Consider the following 19,349-nt stretch of genomic DNA (forward strand, 5'->3'; position numbering starts at 1 on the left):
TAGTGGATTTATCGTGGTGACAGTGTTTCCTATCCTCAGTGCATGGGCAGCTGGGAGGAGGTGTTCTTATCCATTAACTTTACAGTGTCCCAGAACTTTTTTGAGTTTGTGTTGCAGGAAGCAAGTTTCTGCTTGAAAAAGCTAGCCTTGTACTTTTCTAACTGCCTGTGTATATTGGTTTCTAGCTTCCCTGAAAAGTTGCATATACGGGCTGTTCGCATGCTAATGCAGAAAACCCATAGGATTTTTGTGTGGTTAAGGGCAGTCAGGTCTGGAGAGAACCATGGGCTATATCTGTTCCTGGTCTAAATTTCTTGAATGGGCATGCTTATTTAAGATGGTGAGGAAGGCATTTAAAAAAAAAACAGGCATCCTCTACTGACGGGATGAGATCAATATCCTTCCAGATACCCCGCCAGGTTGATTAGAAAGGCCTTTTGCTGAAGTGTTTCAGAGGCGTTTGACAGTGATGAGTGGAGGTCTTTTGACCGCTGGTACCTGGTAGGTTCATTGATCATTTGTGTGAGATTGATGGCATCAAGCTTAGATTGTAGGAGGCTGGGTGTTAAGTATGTTCCAGTTTAGGTCGCCTAGCAGCAATGAGCTCTGAAGATAGATGGGGGCAAAGCAGTTCACATAGGTTCCAGACACACGCTGAGCAGAGGGTGGTCTATAGCAGGCGGCAACGGTGAGAAACTTGTTTTTAGAGAGGTGGATTTTTAAAAGTAGAAGTTCAAATTGTTTGGGTACAGACCTGGATAGTAGGACAGAACTCTGCAGGCTATCTTTGCAGTAGATTGCAACACCACCCCCTTTAGCAGTTCTATCTTGTCTGAAAATGTTGTAGTTAGGGATGGAGATTTCAGAATTTTTGGTGGTCTTCCTAAGCCAGGATTCAGACACAGCAAGAAGATCCGGGTTGGCAGAGTGTGCTAAAGCAGTGAATAAAACAAACTTAGGGAGGAGGCTTCTAATGTTAACTTCTCTGGGATATGTGGGACGCTAACGTCCCACTTGGCCAAAAGCCAGTAAAAATGCAGATCGCCAAATTCAAATAAATMACTATAAAAATCTAACTTTCATGAAATCACACATGCAATACACCAAATTAAAGCTACACTTGTTGTGAATCCAACATGTCAGATTTCAAATAGGCTTTCTGGCGAAAGCAAACGATGCTATTATTTTAGGATAGCACCATAGTAAACAAAGAGAGTAATAGTAATCCAAATCTACTAATAATATGCAWATCTTATCTTCTGGGGATGAGTAGCTGGCAGTTGAATTTGGGTATGCTTTTCATCCAAACGTGAAAATGCTGCCCCCTATCCTAGAGAAGTTAACATGCATGAAACCAAGGCTATTACGGTTACAGAAGTCATCAAAAGAGAGCGCCTGGGGAAWAGGAGTGGAGCRAGGCACTGCAGGGCCTGGATTCACCTCTACATCACCAGAGGAACAGAGGAGGAGTAGGATAAGGGTACGGCTAAAAGCTATGAGAATTGGTCGTCTAGAACGTCCGGAACAGAGAGTAAAAGGAGGTTTCTGAGGGCGATAAAATAGCTTCAAGGTATAATGTACAGACAAAAGTATGGTAGGATGTGAATACAGTGGAGGTAAACCTAGGTATTGAGTGATGATGAGAGAGATATTGTCTCTAGAAACATCATTGAAACCAGGTGATGTCATCGCATCTGTGGGTGGTGGAACTGAAAGGTTGGATAAGGTATAATGAGCAGGGCTAGAGGCTCTACAGTGAAATAAGCCAATAAACACTAACCAGAACAGCAATGGACAAGGCATATTGACATTAAGGAGAGGCATGCTTAGTCGAGTGATCATAAGGGTCCAGTGAGTAGTGAGGTTGGTTGGCGTAACAGGGATTCAGACAGCTAGCCGGGCCATCGGTAGCAAGCTAGCAGAGGATGGAGGTCTGTTTTTAGCCACCTCGTGCGTTTCTGTCGGTAGATTAGTGGGGTTCTGTGTGGTAGAGGGGATCAATCCAATTGGCAAAATAGATATAGTTATAGTGACCCAAGAAAAATTGTCCGATAGACCTATTCAGATAGCAGCCGATAAGACAGCTAACGATTAGCGGGTCGCAGATGGGCGTTTAGGTAACGTTGCGACGGAGGGGCCAGTTGGATAACTCCCTCGGGCAGATAACGTCGGTAGTGCAGTTGTGAAGGCCCGGTGGGGCTCCGCCTCGGCAGTAAAACGGGTCCGGATAGGTGATTGTAGCCCAGGAGTGGCTGATGGAACTCTTCAGCTGGCTAGCTCCGGAATAATTGATGTTTATTCCGGGATCGACGTAAGCCAATAGTCACACGGATAGCAGCTYGCTAGCTGCGAGATCCAGGTGTAAATGTCCAGAGCTTGCGGTTGAAATGGATATGGAGAGAAAATAGGTCCGGTATGCTCTGGTCTGAGTCGTGTACAAAACTGTACAAAACTGCCAATAGCTTTTCGAGCTAAAGGATAGCTGATGACCACAAACCGTGGTTAGCTGAATACTAACGTTAGCCAGTAAACTGGTTAGCTTCTGGTTAGCTTCTGGCTAGCTTCTGGCTAGCTTCTGGTTAGCTTCTGGCTAGCTTCTGGTTAGCTTCTGGTTAGCTTCTGGCTAGCTTCTGTTTAGCTTCTGGTTAGCTTCTGGCTAGCTTCTGGTTAGTTTCTGGCTTCTGGCTANCTTCTGGCTAGCTTCTGGTTAGCTTCTGGCTAGCTTCTGGTTAGCTTCTGGTTAGCTTCTGGCTAGCTTCTGGTTAGCTACTGGCTAGCTTCTGGTTAGCTTCTGGTTAGCTTCTGGCTAGCTTCTGGTTAGCTACTGGCTAGCTTCTATTGTGGATTTCAGGTAAATAAGGTAAATGAGGTAAATAATACTTTTTTTTTTTAATTGGTGAGGCGGGTTGCAGGAGAGTGTTTTGAAGTTGAGTTGAGAATGATTGAGAATGATGAGAGATGGAAGATGGAAAAGTAATATCTATTTTGTGATGTCATTAAAAATGGTATAAAGAATTATAACAAAAACATTGTAACTTGAAGAGCTTTTACACGGTGTATATCAGGTTTACATCCTTTACATTGTGTAGAAAATATGAAGGATGAAGAGAATATTTTTGTGACGATAGGAATYTGATTTTAGTTCTCTAATGATACTTTGCCTCGTAACTAGCCACGCTAGTGGTACAGAATGATCAGTAAGACTCATGTTTGTGCAGATTCAAGAAGTCTGTGACTTTCAGAATGAGACTGATATGAGACACAGCAGGGGTTCWAACTGTAGAACTCAGTTCCTACATTTGAAAATAAAAATGGATGTTATCAAACAAAACTCTGCTACATTTTATCTCTGGGACCCTCAGGATGACAAATCAGAGCAAGATTACTTAATGTAAGTACATTATTTACCTTCAGAGGTGAATGTATCAAACCAGTTGCCGTGATAAAGGTTTTTTGTTGTTGTGCATTCTCCTCAAACAATAGCATGGCATTTTCTCACTGTAATAGCTACTGTAAATTGGACAGTGCAGTTAGAGTAACAATAATTTAAGCTATCTGCCCATATAAGACATATGTCAAACATTTTTTATATGTCAAACATGTCTCCCAACTTCATTTACTATTTGGACCCTATTGCCCACGTTGGTTTGCCAATCTCGGCACTCCGAGAGCTTGCGAGCACAGCTTTTGAAGCATCAAAAGCAAGCCGAGCTAAGAGCCCGGACAACTCGGTTTTCAAGCTTGGGGGGGAACAATCACTCCAGTTGGAAGTTGCAGCATCAGGGACAGGAGCGGCAAAAGATGAAGCACAAGTTGGGTGGCTACCAAGTAACCATCACACCGATAACCACCGCAGTAACGATAGCTATAAAGAACGTCCCCAACAGAACAGCTCCCATAGAGATCGATCTGGCCGCTACGTTCCTGCACCTAACCCTCACAAAGGGTCAGGGCACAAGGGTAACAAGTGTAACAAGAGCAACAAAAGGTTCAATGACGATCAAAACTTTCTAGAAGTTCTGATAAGAGATGTACAGCAGCGGAAGAAATTTGAGAAAGAGGACAAGGATAAGTCACCATGACTAGGCATAAAATTTCCGGAGAACGAGTCCGCTGAAATTTACTCCGTTCGCAAGGACGTCAACGTTCACATTACCCCGCCCTCACTCAAATCTCTGTCCAGGGCCCGCTCGATCTAAACACAAGCCCACAGGTTTTGTCTACAGACTCTGATACAGATGTGGAGACAGTCAAGGTAAGCAGTTTTGCAACAGCTGAGTCCTCTCTCATTCCGATAAAGGACCCACTGGGTCACGAAGGTGGGTTATCTGTCTTGAAAATCGACACAGATGACCCACTGCTCCGTTCTTCCAACCCACTCCACTTTGTTGGGGAAATTACGAGAAAGAACAACTCAAATAGACCATACCGCAAAGCAGTCTTAGAAGACTGTTTTACCTGTGATGCACTGATAGAGTCGGGTTTGACTAATTCCCTCATATCTCAAACTTTGCTGGGTGAACTCAAAAGGGCAGTGGACCCAGCAAAAGGCTAATTAAAAACGGAACGTTGCGACACTACACTTCGAGGTTTCACTCAGGCGACCTCGTCTCTAACCAAGCGTCTCCTACTAAAACTGAACTTCAAAAGCGCGTCACTTATCTACCCTGTGTAGGTGACTAGCATTGACACCGAACAGATGCTGATTGGGATAGATTTAATTGACCATTTGGTACCACTAATGGATTGGAAAACCAACCAAGTCTGGTCACAAATAACTATGCCAACTCCGTTGACTTCACCGCCTTCGTCAAAGGATACATGCAATATATTATGCAACGACGAGGGTTCGACGTCAGGTGAACTTAGTCACGAGTCCGCCATTTGTGGCAAATGACAGGGTGACAAGTTCAACTCGGAAATGAACCGAACATGAGGTTTTCCTGTGTGGCTTGGGTGAATCACCAGCCGACACATACCGCCCTCCACTGATAGATGGCGTGTGCCTAAGCGGCACAATGGTTGAGGATGCCATACTTGAAACCTGGTCCGAAAACGTTCAGATTCCCACTGGGAACGATTCCCCAGACGACACTCACTGCTTTAGGGGTGTGTGCGCTATTACTCCGCATTGGAACCAAGGAAGTATTTCACTAGTGGATATTTTGGTAAGATTGGGTGTTAAACTCGATACCATACACCAAGATCTTTGGTCTTTGGCGCAGCCAGCCCAACACACCTTTTCTTTCGACCCTGTGCGGATGGCATCCGGGCAGACTATTTCTGAAGCTTGCAAAGTGATAACTGAGTCCGCCGTGGTGATACTGGCAAGAACAACAGAGGTTTCTGTAAGACTGTACCGGGCGCCCGGCTACCGGATGGAAGGCACCACTGCGTTCTTCCTATCCTCTCCACGACTATTCGACTTGGGGCTAACTATCAATGGTAACCCGCTGTTGGAGCTAAATGCTAGATCCACTTACCTTTTGGTGCAGAATCTGACTCAAGCGGACATTTCCATTCCTCGGCACACTCAGCTAGGAACATTGATTGATTACTCTTTCCATGATTTTGAACTTGTTGTTCCCGTGATTGGGCCTCTTCCTTCCTCCCTAGACCTATGGTGAGGGAGGGATGCTTTTTACTTGTCTGTCAAAGGCAATCACAATAAGTCCCTTATTGCCACTTGACGACACATCGACGTTCAGGCTGGATGTCGATTCTGACAACAAGCTGTTGATATACTCCATTGTCACAGAGGATGATACCGCATCTCCTTCTGCATGTGAGGTACACACTGATGAGGTAACAGCCGATGATTCCCCCACCTCTGACATGCAGTCACCACCTGACGAAGACCTGTACAATGTCGCCAAACCATATTCTGGTTTCCATGCACAGGTACTACAGCTACTGCCAGAGGCAGACTCACTTTTCAATGACACTAAACAACATCAGTTGTGGGAATTGTTTAACCTCTTTGGGGTACCCCCCCTTCTTCTCAATTTCCGCCTAAAGACATACCCTCATCTAACTGCCTGTAGCTCAGGCCCAGAAGCAAGGATATGCATATTCTTGGTATCATTTGAAAGGAAACACTCGGAATCTTGTGGAAATGTGAATTGAATGTAGGAGAATATAACACAATAGATCTGGTAMAAAAAAATACAAGGAAATAAACATACGTTTTCAGTTTTTTATTGTTGCTGCATCATCTTTCAAATGACCAAGAACAGCCAAACATACAGATAGGATGCTGTGGATGATTTTAATGAAGAATATAAGATGGCAACAATAGCTGAGCAAAGTTTTAGACAGATAACTTCAAAAATGAGCGAGCTACATGACATTGAGCATGAAGTCACCCACGGTATCCCACACAAATGTACCCAAATCTACCCAAGTGGCCGAATTGGTACAGTGATACATTTTGAAGGAAAGAACTATATACAAAATACATAAATGCTATTCTAACACACCCCCCCCCCCAAAAAAAAATAATAATATACGTATATAAAAATAAAATAATAATAAACAAACAAATAACAAGGGTAACTATTTACACATTTTCTATTTACAATATTGTGAAGACCCTCAGTCCTCTACACAATATTGTGCTGCTGGTGCCATGGCCCATAGCAGTCTCTTTCTGCTGTAAAGCAGAGGCTTACTGAACAGGTGGTGCAGGTGATGGGGCATTTCCTGTGACAAAGGGCACAACGACGTCTCCCTGCTGTGCCCTTTCTGCCCTGAGGCACATTCATGCCTGCAGAGATGAATCTGGGCAGGTGAACACCACTGGTTGGAGCAGAAGGGACATAAGGTGCTGCAGTGGACTTGCTGTAGCTAGTAAGCTCCTGGATGAGCAGCTCCCTAAAGGCTAGCTGTGAGATGGGGGGCTGTCCACAGCTCTTGGCCATTTCCTTCTGGAGGATGAAGGAATTCACCACAGCAATTTCATGGTCTTGTGGAGAACACTGTAGTATCCTATCAGCGCATCTGACAGGTCCACACCTCCCATGCCCTTGTTGTCGTCCTTCACAGCAGCTGGAATGGGGACATTTTTTGTGGTCCATGCCCCGGCAACGTCCTTCACACGCCTGACGACGTGATCGCCACTGAAGGACTTGTGGATAGTTGTACACATGACCACCACTCTGGTATCCATCCACTTTACAAAGAGCAGGCCATCTTCACGAATCCATCGTATGGTACCCCGCTCAGTCCGTTTAGGCATGTCGTTCACCTTTGTTTTTGGAAAGCCCACTCTGTTGGTCCGAATGGTGCCACAAGCCCACACATCCCACACATATGTAAACAGGGTAGGGCTTGTGTAGAAGTTGTCCACTAACAGTTTGTAGCCCTTCCCCAGCAGTTGAAAATCCAATAACTCAGTCCATTACCGGTAGCAAAACTGTTTTTCCCCTCATAAACAAAAAAATTGCAAGTGTAGGCACACACAGAATCAGCCAAAACAAACAGTTTGTAACCCCATTTGGTTGGTTTGTTATGCACGTATTGTTTGAGGCTGATTCTGGCCTTTGAGGCTACCATCCTCTCATCGATGGACAGGTTCTGGGCAGGCTGAAAATAGGTCTTGCAGGCCTCAGCGATGTTGGGGTAGAGAGGTTTGATTTAGCAGAGCCTATCAAACCTTGGTGTGCCTCTCTTCTTGTTATTCTCCCCATCAACTTCTGGGWCACTGATGTAAAGCGCCCGTGAGATAGTCAGAAACCTTTTACAAGACATGACAGTCATGGGGAAAGGCAGTTGATAGAGAGCTGACGCTTTCCAGTAGTCCCTTAGAGTTTTCAACTTCACCAGCCCCATGTAAATGACCATTGAAAAGTAGCAGAAAAGGTCTGACATGGAAATGGTCTTCCATGCCTCTTTCTTTCCTGCCTGCTTCTTAGCCCCGTACTTATTGGTGTTCGACACCAGGGAATCAACAACTGACGAGGTGAAAAACAGTTGGAAAAAGTTGAAGGGGGCTGTACTTTGCAGCCATGTCTAGTTGAGGTCCTGGCTGCCTTTTGGGTCTAAAAATGGGTGGATTTGGTTCCACATCATCTTCTAACACAGAGTGCCAACGACCCTCTGGCCCTCTGTCTGCAGGTTTCTCTCTTCCCCACCTCCGCTTCTTTGTCACTGACTTCACACCTCTAGATGGCCGGGTAGGTGTGGAGCCGGAGACAGCAGGGTTCCGGCTGGATGAACCAGCTTCAGAGGGAGATGGACACCTAGACATTGGCGACTCATAATCAMAATCACTGCGACTATGAAAGATTTAAAAAATCAGTAACAATACTTTCACGTATGAGCCCTGTATCAACACATAAATGAAACAGATATACAGTGGGGAGAACAAGTATTTGATACACTGCCGATTTTGCAGGTTTTCCTACTTACAAAGCATGTAGAGGTCTGTAATTTCTATCATAGGTACACTTCAACTGTGAGAGACGGAATCTAAAACAAAAATCCAGAAAATCACATTGTATGATTTTTAAGTAATTCATTTGCATTTTATCCACGAGCAGAACTTATTATTTGGTACAGAAACCTTTGTTTGCAATTACAGAGATCATACGTTTCCTGTAGTTTCTTGACCAGTTTGCACACACTGCAGCAGGGATTTTGGCCCACTCCTCCATACAGACCTTCTCCAGATCCTTCAGGTTTCGGGATGTCGCTGGGCAATACGGACTTTCAGCTCCCTCCAAAGATTTTCTATTAGTTCAGGTCTGGAGACTGGCTAGGCCACTCCAGGACTTGAGATGCTTCTTACGGAGCCACTCCTTAGTTGCCCTGGCTGTGTGTTTCGGGTCGTTGTCATGCTGGAAGACCCAGCCACGACCCATCTTCAATGCTCTTACTGAGGGAAGGAGGTTGTTGGCCAAGATCTCGCGATTACATGGCCCATCCATCCTCCCCTCAATACGGTGCAGTCGTCCTGTCCCCTTTGCAGAAAAGCATACCCAAAGAATGATGTTTTCCACCTCCATGCTTCATGGTTGGGATGGTTGTTCTTGGGGTTGTACTCATCCTTCTTCTTCCTCCAAACACGGCGAGTGGAGTGTTAGACCAAAAAGCTATATTTTTGTCTCATCAGACCACATGACCTTCTCCTCATTCCTCTCTGGATCATCCAGATGGTCATTGCAAACCTCAGACGGGCTGGACATGCGCTGGCTTGAGCAGGGGGACCTGCGTGCGCTGCAGCATTTTAATCCATGACGCGTAGTGTGTTACTAATGGTTTTCTTTGAGACTGTGGTCCCAGCTCTCTTCAGGTCATTGACCAGGTCCTGCCGTGTAGTTCTGGGCTGACCTCACCTTCCTCATGATCATTGATGCCCCACGGGTGAGATCTTGCATGGAGCCCCAGACCGAGGGTGATTGACCGTCATCTTGAACTTCTTCCATTTCTATCAATTGCGCAACAGTTGTTGCCTTCTCACCAAGCTGCTTGCCTATTGCCCTTTAGCCCATCCCAGCCTTGTGCAGGTCTTACAATTTTATCCCTGATGTCCTTACACATCTCTCTGGCCTTGGCCATTGTGGAGAGTTGGAGTCTGTTTGATTGAGTGTGTGACAGGTGTCTTTTATACAGGAACGAGTTCAAACAGGTGCAGTTAATACAGTGAATGAGTGGAGAACAGGATGGCTTCTTAAAGAAAAACCTAACAGGTCTGTGAGAGCCGGATCTTACTGGTTGGGTAGGTGATGAAATACTTATGTCATGCAATAAAATGCAAATTAATTACTTAAAAATCTTAATGTGATTTTCTGGATTTTTGTTTTAGATTCCGTCTCTCACAGTTGAAGTGTACCCATGATAAAAATTACAGACCTCTACATGCTTTGTAAGTAGGAAAACCTGCAAAATCGGCAGTGTATCAAATACTTGTTCTCCCCACTGTATATACTGTATATATTAAAAATAAAAAAAATCCCTACCATGGATAGTATTGGGTGTTCCATTATTCGACTCCACTATGGGAACTTTGTAATATTTAGAGGAGCATGGAGTACTCTTGGTGTCTCGGAACATTTGGTTATCAATATACAGTTTATCGACTATGAGAGCTATACATTTCCCCTTTAATCTATTCTCCTTGAAAAGTGGATACAGAACTTTTCTCGTTCTGCAATTTCTTTCTGGAACTGATCATTCGTGCTTATTTTCGTGCCAGTGAGTCTTTTACCCAGGCTTTTAACCATTATTTTATCTTTAAAGAATGAAAATTTGGCAACAATTGGGCGCTCATATCTCTGTCATCTCTGTCCTAAACGGTGTACATGTTCAGTTGGATTTTGTTTACAACATCGCCTGGGATCTGTAGTTAAGTAAGAAATAATTATTTCACCACGATTTCAGGATTTTCGCCTTCTTTTTCTTCGATACCAGTAAGTACCAGATTTTACCTCATAGATCGAGTCTGTATGTCAAGTAAGGCTTCACTTGAAAACATGTTTTCCTTTTTAAGTTCATTAACGTCCGTTTCCATCTTATTGACTGTACCTTTTAGCTTGTTTGTTTCCATCGCCATTGTCGCAGTTTTTTCGTCACTAATCTTGAGGCTTTTTACTGACTTTACTGACTAATTCAAGTATGCCCAGTTTATCATTTATCGACATTAACAGATTGGTTTCCACCCTGGTGAAAAGCATAAATTATTTGTCTCCGCCAAGGAGTCACATTTTCTTTTGGGGATTAGTTCTCCATGTTTACTCTCTGCCATGTTTGGTTATTGTTTGTAATATTGGTCAATACATTTCCCTAGCCTTATAATTTGTTTTGTGTTGTTATCCAGATTGAAGGTTATTACCCACAAGTATGTGGAGTGAAGTGCTAATATATAGTCAAACTTACAGATATTGAATATTATGTTTTATGAGGCGATCTGCACCGCTGTGTTCAGTACGCCATCTTGCCCTGTTAATCAATTCTAAATAATCAATAGTCTGTATGTTAACATGTAACACAAGAAGGAAAACTGTAACGTTACAAACAAACAAGATAAGTCACAGTAAAAAACTATCTGTAGTAGAGAAGGGTTTTTTCCCCCATCCAACAACAATGACAATTAATGGATTGGCCTTGATGATAAAGTAGACGCGACAAGCCCACTAACCAATCCCAGTATACTTTTTCCTTTCTGCGTGGTAACATGGGTGGGGGTTTTGCTCAAGAACCAATGGAATCGCTCTACATGATTCAAAATCCAGGCCAACAAATTAATGCATAATCTATCTTGTGCCACTAGTGTATATTTGATATTTCAAAATGTTCGGTGGTGGTAAATACAAACAATTAAACTGTTCTTTAGTTTCAAAATCCTACTGTCGCCATTTTCTACAGCTACTACCACATTCGAGGGAGGATGGAAGCCCTTAACCAACAGTGCAGTTCAAGAATAGTTAAGAAAATATTTACCAAATAAACTAAAGTAAAAAAAATTAAAATAAGAAAAAGTAACACAATAACATAACAATTACGAGGATATATACAGGGAGTACCGGTACCGAGTCAGTGTGCGGGGGTACAGGTTAGTTGAGMTAATTTGTACATGTAGGTAGGGGMGAAGTGACTATGCTTAGATAATAAACAGCGAGTAGCAGCCGTGTACAAAACAAATGGGGGGTAGGGGTCAATGTAATAGTCCAGTGGCCATTTGATTAATTGTTCAGCAGTTTTATGGCTTGGGGGGTAGAAGCTGTTAAGGAGCCTTTTGGTCCTAGACTTGGCGCTCCGGTACCTTTTGCCTTACAGTAGCAGAGAAAACAGTCTATGACTTGGGTGACTGGAGTCTCTGACACTTTTATGGGCTTTCCTCTGACACCGCCTATTATGTAGGTCCTGGATGGCAGGAAGCTTGGCCTTAGTGATGTACTGGGCCATTCGCACTACCCTCTGTAGCACCTTATGGTCAGATGCCGAGCAGTTGCCATACCAGGCGGTGACGCAACCGGTCAGGATGCTCTCGATGGTGCAGCCGTATAACTTTTTAAGGATCTGGGGACACATGCCAAATCTTTTTACTCTCCTGAGGGGGAAAAGGTGTTGTCGTGCCCTCTTCGTCAGCAAACTTAATGATGGTGTTGGAGTCGTGTTTGGCCACGCAGTCGTGGGTGAACAGGGAGTACAGGGGGGGACTAAGTACACACCCCTGAGGTGCCCCAGTGTTGAGGATCAGTGTGGCAGACGTGTTGTTGCCTAACCTTACCACCTGGTTTAGTTTTTGCTTGTAAGCAGGAATCAGGATATGTACGCTGACTGTGGCTTCGATTTGAACATAGTTTGAAGCAATACACTGGCCAATATACAAGGCTGTGTATTAATGGCGTCAATACAATAGAGTAGAATGGGTTTCATGACCACAGACATTTTCACCCTTAATGACAGTGATCAACACTGTTTGAAGCGGTTTAGGTAATGGCATCTCTTTAAGAAAGCAACTGGAACAGTTGATAGGAACAGTTGGTATTGCCTCGACAATATAGCCTAGTATATAAAACGAATGAAAAGATGTAGGCTTTTAATGGCTATAAACTATAAATGATTATAACTTTTGTGTCAAACTCAATTATTGTTAATGCATTGTTTCCTTGTGTGTGGTTATTTTGTTTTTAAATTGGAAAATAAATCTAATCTAATTTAAATCACAAAAAATTTAGGCTAAAGTTTATAGAAAACAACAAAAACAGCTTGTAGCCTAAGGCCGGCTGGAAGGTGGCAGGCTGAATTTGAGATTAGAGAATTTCTGGCTATTGTCTTTCAAATTAACTCATGGCTGGATGGCTTGCCTAGGATGTATAAGCGGTCCTCTGAGTGGGGCTAAATGACAGAAATGCAAAAGCGGCCTGCGGAGGGCTTATAGCGGCCCTCTGAATGGGGGATACCCGCCAGAGATGCAAATCACGTCTTGATGACTAAAGTGTCTTATTAGGAATGTTCTCTATGTGGCCATAGGACTGTTTTGCTAGCACAGACTGGAATATGTTCATCTGATTCATCTGATGGCATTGAGAAGTATACCACCTCAGTCACCGGCTTCATTAATAAGTGCATCAATGACATCGTCCCCACAGTGACCGTACGTACATATCCCAACCAGAAGCCATGGATTACAGGCAACATCGGCCCCGAGCTAAAGGCTAGAGCTGCCGCTTTCAAAGAGCGGGGCACTAATCCGGACGCTTATAAGAAATCCCGCTATGCCCTTAGACGAACAATCAAACAGGCATCAATAAGCGTCAATACAGGACTAATATTGAATCCTACTACACCGGCTCTGACGTTCGTCGGATGTGGCAGGGCTTGCAAACTATTGCGAACTACAAAGGGAAATCCAGCCGTGAGTTGCCCAGTGACGCAAGCCTACTAGACGAGCCAAATGCCTTTTATGCTCGCTTCGAGGCAAGCAACACTYAAGCATGCATGAGAGCACCAGCTGTTCCGGGACGACCGTGTGATTACGCTCTCCGTAGCTGATGTGAGTAAGACCTTTYAAAAGGTCATTCACAAGGCCGCGGGGCCAGATGGATTACAAGGACGTGTACTCAGAGCATGCATGGACCAACTGGCAAGTGTCTTCACTGACATTTTCAAACTCTCCCTGACCAAGTCTGTAATACCTACATGTTTCAAACAGACCACCATAGTCCCTGTGCTCGAGAACGCCAAGGTAACCTGCCTAAATGACTACCGCCCCATAGCGCTCACGTCTGTAGCCATGAAGTGCTTTGAAAGGCTGGTCATGGCTCACATCAACACCATCATCCCAGAAACCCTAGACCCACTTCAATTTGCATACCTCCCCAACAGATCCACAAATGACACAATCTCAATTGCACTCAACACTGCCCTTTCCCACCTGGACAAAAGGAACACCTATGTGAGAATGCTGTTCATTGACTACAGCTCAGTGTTCAACAGCATAGTGCCCACAAAACTCATCACTAAGCTAAGGACCCTGGGACTAAACACCTCCCTCTGCAACTGGATCCTGGACTTCCTGATGGGCCGCACCCAGGTGATAAGGGTAGGCAACAACACATCTGCCATGCTGATCCTCAACACGGGAGCCCCTCAGGGGTGTGTGCTTAGTCCCCTCCTGTACTCCCTGTTCACCCACGACTGTGTGGCCAAGCACTACTCCATCATTAAGTTTGCTGACGACATGACAGTGGTTGGCCTGATCACCGACAACAATGAGACACCCTATAGGGAGGAGGTCAGAGACCTGGCATTGTGGCATCTCCCTCAACGTGATCAAGACAAAGGAGCTGATCGTGGACAACAGGAAAAGGATGTCTGGACACGCCCCCATTCACATCGACGGGGCTGATGTGGAGCGGGTTGAGAGCTTCGAGTTCCTTGGTGTCCACATCACCAACAAACTATCATGGTCCAAACACATCAAGACAGTCTTGAATAGGGCACAACAATGCCTATTGCCCCTCAGGAGACTAAAAAGATTTGGCATGGATCCCCAGATCCCAAAAAGGTTCTACAGCTGCACCACTGAGTGCATCCTTACCGGTTGCATCACCGCCTGGTATGACAACTGCTTGGCATCCGACCGTAAAAAAAGGTAGGCTAGTCTTTGACAATTTTTAATTTGATGAGGGTTGTTGACATCAGCCGCCTGTATTTAATGGAGAGAGATGCTATGCTACTAGCCCCATACCATGAATATGCATATCCATCTCGAGACAACCCCGATATAAAGTGTTTTTTCTCAAAGTTGTCAGGATGTTACGTGTCCTACTTATATCAGTACACTCGTAACAACTTAAGCATTACAAAACATCTATTAGATCAAATAAACCTCAGGTAGAAAATAAGCAACTATTTTTTATTGTTGACCAAATTCGACACTCTCTCATTGACCTCCATACAAAAACTCCTTGCTTGATGGGCGAAACAACGAAAAAACGCCACCTGCTGGAGGGAGACATATTTCCCCCCGAGTTGGGCCTCTCTCTTCCCTTCTTAATATACAGTATATATTTTTTTTAAATGACAGCAGATTTTAAATTTTTTAATTTTTTATTAACAGTAACATGCAAAACAAAAACATAACAGCCAGAGGGATTCCACAAAGAAATTAGATTTTTTCCTTTTTACTAATCCACATTATATCAATTCAAATATATAGCGAATATTTTTTTTGACATTTTGTTTTGTATATGTTTTAAATACTCTAAATAGTTTTCCAAATCAGATAAAAATATTAAGAAAAGGGGCTTTTTCTTCATAAATGTTGATTTGTGTATGAAAATGTTTCCGAATAAAATAAAGAGATTTATGACATACTCACGTTCAATTGTGGAATCAGTGTAGTAAAATAATATGTCAAACTTAGAAATGTCAATGGTTGTATGCAATTTGAGGCCAAGATATAGTTTTACATCAGTCCAGAACACTTCACTATATAAACAATGACAGAATAAGTGTTCAATAGATTCAGTTTCTAGTTCACGAAAACTGCATTCACTGGTAACATCAGGTATATATTTAGAAATCAAGCTATTACACGGATAGAATCTATGGATAATCTTAAAGGAGATCTCCTTTACTTTATTGGTCACCATAAATTTGTGTGGAGTGAGCCAAGTTTACATCAAACGATGAAGCCCAACAAAATATTGCAGAGGGAATAGACTTCCTGTAGAAAATATCCCTTAATAAACGATTGTTCAATTTCGTATCTAGTAGACCAATGCCATTCACCTGGATATCGCTTACAATCGGAGATATTCCAAAATATGCATTATTCTGAAGTAAAGTTTTTATCCCACTAGGTATAGCTTTAATAACAGTGTCATATTCCTTGCWMGAAYCCTCAAAGTWGTATCTTTCCATAAATTCTCTCCGTGTAAATAGATTCCCACTAATATTAACTAATTGGCTGACAAGGACAATGTTTTTCGAGAACCATTTATGGTTAAATAACATATTGTTTCTATGTAATATCGACCCATTGTTCCATATAAAACATTTAAGAGGTGAAAAGTTGTGTTTATACAACAAAGCCCAGCATATGCTATGCTTGTGAAAAGCCGCCAGTTTCACAGGAAGTTTACCCACAATATATGGACATTGTAGTAAAAAATTAAGCCCTCTGAACTTCTGAAAAACAAAATAAGGTACAATATTCCAGAAAATATGAGGATTTTTTATGTACCTTTTAATCCAGTTGACCTTTGATATCTGATTGAAGAGAGTGAAGTCTAAGACATTTAGACCGCCATCACAAACCCTGTTGGTGATAACATCTCTTTTTATCTTATGTGGCTTGTTTTTCCATATGAAGTTGTACAAAAGCCTATCTAAGGTACAGCAAGTGGATTTGGGAATGTCAATAGATGAAAAAATATAGGATGCACGAGATAGCCCCTCAGCTTTGGATAAAACCACCCTTCTTTGAAGAGTTAAATCCCTCCCTAACCATGAGGATKATTTTTTTGTTGACAGATTCAGTTACAGGGTTCAAATTGAGATCATTCACAGCCTTAAGATTTTTGGTGATCTTTACAACGAGGTAGGTTACAGTATCTTTTTCAGAGATGTTACAATCTGCTGGATTGACAGCTCCTTTCAAAACAAACATCTCACATTTGGAAAGATTTAATGCCAAACCTGAAATTCTTCCCCTTCCTCTCTGAGAAACCAGGTATCACGTAAATTAGCCCAAAGTGTCGTGAAACATTAGAGGAACTGTTGCGACATTGTCGTCCCTTTACGGCGTACCGCCATTTTAAGTTGAGGACAGATCGTTTTCGCCCCCCCTGGCAAGAAGCTAACCAAGCTGAAGCCTCTGTATCTCTTGGTTGCTGAAGTATATTCATCTGTGGGAAAACATCTTGCTTTGAACAAAGAGAGCGCACGCTCTTATTCCACGTTGCCTGATTCGGGCTCTCGGAGTTTTAAAAGGATTGAATGAAGAGTTGAGGTGAGTAGGGTAGAAATGTGTAGTACCCCTGAGTGGCGGCACGAGGCCTATGCTATGGTGGACAGTGTTTAGTGGTTTGGTAGACTGGAATATGTAACGTTAACTAAACTGGAATATGTAACGTTAACTAAAATAGACCTGTTAAAATGTACCATATTTCGTTTTAGGTGTCTGGTCTTCCTGCAATTAACTAACTTAAATACTTTGGTGGATTGGCTAGCTAACGTTAGCCAGGGTGGTCCATTGTTTGACTGCGTTGTTAGCTAACGTTAGCCCAACACGGAGGTGTCTAGTCGGAAGCCAGACAACTAGCTCTAAAGGCGTCCTCATCCGAAACTGTTTGGAACAGTTCGTGCGCATATTATGATTACATTTTGGTACGTTGTTCGTTTTAGTCTAGAGAAAGGTGAAATTGCGCCCAGAAATTCGGGGCGTTCCTGCATCTGCAAGAACCCCTATCCACCACACATTGACAGCACTTACAGTTGACCGGGACAGCTCTAGCAGGGCAGGAATTTGCCACACTGACTTGTTGGAAAGGTGGGCATCCTATGARGGTGCCACGTTAAGTCACTGAACTCTTCAGTAAGGCCATTCTACTGCCACTGTTTGTCTATAGAGATTGCATGCATGGCTGTGTACACTATTTATACACTTGCCTGCAACGGGTGTGGCTGAAATAGCCGAATCCACTAATTTGGAGTGTTCACATACTTTTGTGTGTATGTACTCCTCGAATGAAGGTGTATACTCTGGAGATTAATCTTARTTTAGCAGCAGCATGCTTTAGTGTCATCACAACTCCTGGACAACTTCATTGTCAGACAGCAATTGTGGCTATTCTTTGGGTGGTGGAATTAGTTGGTTGATAACATTTTATGCGATGTCTGGGGCTCCAGTCCACCCACACTAGTCGTAGCTTTATTCCTTCGTAAATCGTGGAGTTGCGTTTAGTTGGCTGCTAACTATACTGAACATGTGTGTGCATGCGAAATGTGCTGTCCCATTCGATCATATATACTACTTACAGACAAATTACATAGGCAGTTACATAGGGTTGGTTTGGCATCGTCTCCTATCTTAACTTATAGAACATTCTGGAAGTTCTGCCAGATGGTCCAAAGGGGGAGGTAGTGGTGGGATTAGCTACAGACAACCAACACAATTGCATTTTATCGATGGCAATTTTAATGCACAGATACCGTGACGATCTTGAGGCCCGTTGTCGTGCCGTTCATCCATCACCTCATGTTTCTCCATGATAATGCACAGCCCCATGTCACAAGGATCTGTACACAATTCATAGAAGCTGACAATGTCCCAGTTCTTCCATGGCCTGCATACTCACCTGACATGTCACCCATTGAGCATGTTTGGGATGCTCTGGATCGACTTGTACGAGAAGGTGTTCCAGTCCCCGGCAATATCCAGCCACTTCGCACAGCCATTGAAGAGTGGGACAACATTCCACAGGCCTGATCAACTCAATGCAAAGGAAATGTCACGCTGCATGGGGCAAATTGTGGTCACACCAGATACTGACTGGTTTTCTGATCCACGCCCTTACCCCCAAAAGTATCTCTGACTAACAGCTACATCTGTATTCCCAGTTGTGGAATCCATAGATCATGGCCTAATGCATTTATTTCAATTGTTTGATTTTCCTTATGAACTAACACAGTAAAATCTTAATTTTTTTTTTTAAATATTTTTGTGCGTGTATATGTATAACCAACAATCAGCCTAAAGCATTCACTATTCCAGCTAGCTAGCTATCCTTGTAAATGTGACTTTCCAGCCTTCATTTTCCTTGAAGCCTCCAGGTAAGGGAAGATTGAGCGTTGTTTGGTAACATTGATCAGTTCTCTTAGACACTAGCTTCGAAGCTAGTTCCACGCATGAAAGTAAGATGTTGCCTTACCTTTGCAGAAGAAATTGAGCTGCACATGGTTATCACAATGGTCTTCCATGCCTTTGTTGCTCTGTCGACACTGTTTAATGGCAACACTGATGCAACTGTCTGCATATTATTAGTAACTACGTAGTTTGTGAACTAAACATCTATTTGTCTTGCTGCAGGTGAAAGATGACCCAGTTTTTACCCCCCAATCTGCTGGCCCTATTTGCGCCCCGGGACCCCATACCATTTCTGACCCAGTTGGAGAAGCTTCCCCATGAAAAACACCACAATCAGCCATACTGTGGCATCGCTCCCTTCATCAGGCACTTTGAGGTAAGGCAAACCTACCTAGCTCTTGTGCAATTAAACTCTTCGTGAATGAGATGGATAGTTGGCTATTTGGTATATTATTTGATTGATTGCCTTTGGCCCTCTAACTTTTGGACTGTTTTGATAGGACCCCAGAGATGCCCCTCCCCCCACTAG

This window comes from Salvelinus sp. IW2-2015, linkage group LG20 (assembly GCF_002910315.2).
Source record: "Salvelinus sp. IW2-2015 linkage group LG20, ASM291031v2, whole genome shotgun sequence".
Classification (NCBI taxonomy): domain Eukaryota; kingdom Metazoa; phylum Chordata; class Actinopteri; order Salmoniformes; family Salmonidae; genus Salvelinus; species Salvelinus sp. IW2-2015.